The sequence below is a fragment of the Budorcas taxicolor genome, chromosome 24 (genome assembly GCF_023091745.1).
Source record: "Budorcas taxicolor isolate Tak-1 chromosome 24, Takin1.1, whole genome shotgun sequence".
Taxonomy (NCBI): Eukaryota; Metazoa; Chordata; class Mammalia; order Artiodactyla; family Bovidae; genus Budorcas; species Budorcas taxicolor.
The window spans coordinates 32,407,143-32,412,630 of record NC_068933.1 but is presented as its reverse complement, the minus strand read 5'-3'; positions in this window follow the sequence as shown (position 1 = coordinate 32,412,630).

Sequence of the window (5,488 nt, the reverse complement as noted above, 5' to 3'; positions counted from 1 at the left end):
CTGTGTGTGTGTTGGAGGGAGGCAGGGTTGGGAGGACCCCCAACTTGGGCTGAGGAAAGTGGAGGATGGGGTTCTGTGATGGGGCAAGTGAGGAGGCCCCAGGACAGAGAGGACCCTGGAAGAACTGGAAGGTACCCTGGAGCAGGCATCCGACTGCGGGTGGCGGGGTTACTGGCCCAACCACCCGCTGGTGGGTAGAAGGGAGCCGAGGGCTGGGAGAAAGGCGTTTTCTACTTAGGAATAGGTCTGGGACCCTGTTTGAAGGCTGGGGCTCGCGTCCCCGGACGAGGCTGGAGGGTCGATCAGCGGTGCTATGGGGGTAGGTGCCCTGGTGGAGGACGGGCTCGGGACTGCTCGTGAGCGCCCCCAGCAGGCTTCGCCTTCGCTCGCGGTTCTCCTCCTGCCTGGGAACTAGAGTCTTCCTGGGCAGCCTACTCTCTCGACGTGGAGGTGTTAACAAGAACCCTTATCCCATCCCGTGATTTGAGATCTAAGCGCCATTCTCTCGCTTTCTCACCACGGTCCAGCCACACCGGTCTTTTTCCAGTTCCTCCAGTATAAACAAGCCTTCCTTTCTCAGGGCCTTGGCAGTCTCTCCTGCTTTCTCTGCTTTTTGCAAGGTCTGTTCTTTCTCATCGTATGGCCTCCAGCTCTCAGCTTAAATGTTGCCCCCCGCCCCCCACTCCTCTCCCTCAACACACTCAAGGGTTTTTATGTAACCAACCTATAAAGTATGGGCTTCCTTGGTGTCTCAGATGGTAAAGATCAGCCTGCAAGGCTGGGGACCAGGGTTCCATCCCTGGTTCAAGAAGATCCCCTGGAGAAGGGAATGTCAACCCACTCCAGTATTCTTGCCTGGAGAAGCCCATGGACAGAGGAGCCTGACGGGCTACAATCTGTGGGATAGCAAAAAGTCGGACAAAGCTGAGCGACTAATACAACCTGCAAAGTAAGGTCTCCCCTCCTCCGCAAACACCTCATTTCCTTTCCTTCTTGCTGGCTTTATACTTCTTGCTGCAGTTTGTATTTATTTCGCTTTATTCTCTGACTTTGCCAATTTAACGTATAATAGTTCAAGGAACTGGAGAAGGAAATGGCAACCCACTCCAGTGTTCTTGCCTGGAGAATCCCAGGGACGGGGGAGCCTGGTGGGCTGCCGTCTATGGGGTCGCACAGAGTCGGACATGACTGAAGCGACTTAGCAGCAGCAGCAGCAGCAGCAGCTCAAGGAACATATTTGTGCTGTCAAGCCTGTGACTGGCACATAAGATTATTTCTCCAGTATTTGTGATAGCATTTTTATTAACTAATGGCCTCCTTGCTCCTTAGAACATTAGGACCAGAAGATGCTTCCTGGGATAGGGCAGTCTGCAGAAACCTGTGCTGTCTGCAGCAGCTCCAGTCTACTGGGGTATTGGGTTGGTACCTAAGCGTGGTCTTCACTTCCTGACTCCTCCCTTAGAGACAAAGTCAGCTACTTCTGAGGGGCAGGATTCCTGGGCCCTTGCATGGGAATTCATAGCATCAATTAAAAAAAAAAATGTGGGGACTTCCCTGGTGGTCCAGTGGCTAGTACACTGCCAAAGCAGGGGGCCTGGTTAAATCTCTAATCATGGAACTAGATCCCACGTGCAGCAGCAAAGACCCAGTGCAGCCAAATAAATAAATAAACAATATTTTAAAAATCTTAAGATCATATATATATTTTTCAGAATCAAGAGGAACTTGAGCTATGAGACAGGGAATAGAGGTTAGACCTAGAAGGAGAATCATATTAAAAATGATACAACAGTAGGGATGTAAAGAGTTATGGAGTCTGGTTGCACAAGAATGTGAGTGTCCTTAACACTACTGGACTTGCCTTGCTGGTGCTCAGTTGTGCCCACTTCTTTGTGACCTCATAGACTGTAGCCTGCCAGGCTCCTCTGTCCCTGGAATTTTCCAGGGAAGAATACTGGAGTGGGCTGCCATTTCCTCCTCCAGGGAATCTTCCTCATTCAGGGATTGAACTGGAGTCTCCTGCATCTCCTGCAATGGCAGAAGGATTCTTTGCCACTACTCCACTCGGGAAGCCCCTAGGACTACTGGACCGTACAACTTAAAACATGTAAATTTTATACTGTATATAGCACAGGGAACTCTTCTCAATACTCTGTAATGGCCTATATGGGAAAAGAATTTAGAAACTAGTGGATATATATAGATGTGTAGCTGATTCATCTTTCTGTACAGCAGAAACTAACACAGCATTGTAAATCAACTATACTCCAAGAAAATTTTTTAAAAAAATGTAAATTTAGTATTATGTGTGCTTTACCACTACTGAAAAAAAAAAAGTTACTGGGCAACAACACATTGTCCATGAGAACTTTTAGGCCGTCTACCCTACGAGTCCCTTCACTGCTAACCACCCATTCCTACCAGGAAGTGCAGAAGTTCAATGACAGAGTTTGGGTTTAGGACCTGTCTTATCAACAGTATGTCGGGTATCGCTGATGTGGTTGGTGTGGGGATGGGGTGAGCATTCAGTTCAGTTCAGTTCAGTCACTCAGTTGTGTCCAATTCTTTGTGACTCCACAGACTGCAGCATGCCAGGCTTCCCTGTACATCGCCAACTCCTGGAGTTTACTCAAACTTATGTCCATTGAGTTGGTGATGCCATCCAACCATCTCATCCTCTGTCATCCCCTTCTCCTCCCGCCTTCAATCTTTCCCAGCCTCAGGGTCTTTTCAAATGAGTCAGTTCTTCACATCAGGTGGCCAAAGTATTGGAGTTTCAGCTTCAGCATCAGTCCTTCCAACGAATATTCAGGACTGATTTCCTTTAGGATGGACTGGTTGGATCTCCTTGCAGTGCAAGGGATTCTCAAGAGTCTTCTCCAACAGCACAGTGGAGGTGAGCATCAAGCTTTGGGAAAAGGGTGGGTTTTGATGGAGGAGGGGTTGGAGTGGAGTAGGCAGCTTTTGAACTGTGGTGTTGGAGAAGATTCTTGAGAGTCCCTTGGACTGCAAGCAGATCCAACCAGTCCATTCTGAAGGAGATCAGCCCTGGGATTTCTTTGGAAGGAATGATGCTAAAGCTGAAACTCCAGTACTTTGGCCACCTCATGCAATGAGTTGACTCATTGGAAAAGACTCTGATGTGGGAGGGATTGGGGGCAGGAGGAAAAGGGGACGACAGAGGATGGGATGGCTGGATGGCATCACCAACTCGATGGACGTGAGTCTGAGTGAACTCCGGGAGATGGTGATGGACAGGGAGTCCTGGCGTGCTGCGATTCATGGGGTCTCAAAGAGTCAGACACGACCCAGCGACTGAACTGAACTGCACTGAACTGAGGCAGGGGACACGGAGCCATCTCCATGGCCTGCCCGGTTGTCCTGCTCAATCTTTGCTTCTCCCAATAGGCTCATGCAGTGGGAGGGAAACTCATTCCTCTCTAAACGGGACTCTCCCAGGCTCACACACATCGGCTCTCTCCCATTTCTCGACTTTTGAGACAGTAGGTGGTGCTGTTTAGCAAACTTAGGAACTAGGAAGAAGAATCCTGAATTTTCAACTTGAGAAGCGGGGCAGCTCTAGCCTGGCAACTCTCTCCTTCCACCAGCCAGGCAGAGGAGGGTGGGGGAGAGGAACCTCCTTCCTCCTCAACCTCTAAACAACTCCTTAGCTGGCCCCAGGGAGGTGGAGCCCTGGATCTGCTCTCAGGTGTCCTTCCCACGTGTGCTGGCATCCCTGATGTCTTTGGAATGCAGTTCAGGTGAAGACCTGGGTGGGGGCCACCTGCAGCTTGTCTAGGAGGGGTCAGGAAATTTGGAGGTGTTTTCACATTGCCCTCCACCCTCCAGGCTGACTCATTCTCCATCCAGCTTGGCGGTGGCCTCAATGACTTATCCTGCTTCCCCTGGTGCTCGGAGTCTCCCTTTTCGCCGAAAGCTCAAACTGCTCTGAGGCATCTTCGAGGCCACAGTAAAACAGCAAACACCTGAAAGCCATCTCCTTAAGCTTATTTAAAAAAATTATTTATTTATGTTTGGCTGCACTGGGTCTTTGTTGCTGCATGCAGGCTTTCTCTACTGCATTGAGCGGGGGCTACTCTTTATTACGGTGCGTGGTCTTCGCATTGCGATGGCTTCTCGTTGCAAAGCACAGGCCCTAGGGTGCTGGGACACTCTGTAGTTGTGGCTCAGCAGCTTAGTTGTCCCCTCTGTTGGCAGGCGAATTTGTAACTGATGGACCACCAGGGAAGTCCCTCCTTAAATATATTTTTAATTTTTAGGCTTCGGTCCAGTGATTGCAGGTTCCGGAAAGCCTGTGCAGGGACTGGTCGGTGAACTTGGCTGTGCTCTCCTCATGGGTTAGAGCACCGGGTTAGGTAGGAGGTCTGCTTCTGTCCTGGGAATCCGGATTTGATTGTTTCACTGGGCTTTGTCCCCAACAATGACAGGATTCTGGGGAATGAAAACAACACTGGTTTGACAGCTTCAGCAAGTTTTTAAGAGCCCAGAGCCCAGCGTGACCTTGGGGCTCCATGGGCTGTCGCTCACTCTTAGCACAGTTTCACGCCCCTACTCGTGTTTTTCCTCTGCTTCGCCTTTTTCTAGTACTGATCTAATTTATGTGCTTTAACTTCGTTATGTGGTTTTGTAAGCAGCCTTACGTCCTTTTTGAAACAAGATAGGGTAAATAAATAGACAGAAAAACAGGGCTCTGAAAGGTTAGATGCTCTGATATCGGCTGAACTTTGTGCTAACATAAGAAAATGACTCCATCCCTCAGCTTCCTTAACATCCAGAATCTTCCATGGCTGACGACAGAGAGAGGATCTGCTTACGGGAAAAGGTGACAGAACAACAGAGCCTTGACTTTGACTTCCACCCTGGCACTTCTGGGGCTTCCCCCAGCATCTTTCTAAGGTTGCTGCTGTTACCACCAAACCTTAGGGTGGGGTGGGGGCCGAGGATGCTGTGTCCCTTTAACTGTTTTGCTGTGGTGGACTTGTGACCTTTACTGTAAAACTCCCTGCAGAGCTTCTCAAGCTCTAAACCCAGAAGGTCAGAACATGTGAAATGACTTCTAAACAGATAAGCAAAATGGAGGCAGAACAGGGAACTAGGTCATCCAAGTGACAGTTTAGGAATTTTTATTTCATTTTCCATTAGAGGGGCCCCTCTTCCCTAGTCTTTAGCCTACCTTAAGACAGTGCTATCATCTTAGGATATACGCACACATCTCTTCCAAATCTAGAGAGCTAGCGAGCAAGGCCTAGACAGAACGAGGGAACATCCTTATCTGCCAGTCCTTTCCTGGTTTCATTTTCTATCTGCGTATCTGTCTCTCTTGACACTTGGAATGATGCCTTTCAGGGATGTTCCTGTCAAAACAATGTACTATTCTTAATACTAGTTACAAACAATAACCTCAGATATGCAGATGACACCACCCTTATGGCAGATAAGCCAAGAACTAGAGAGCCTCTTGATGAAA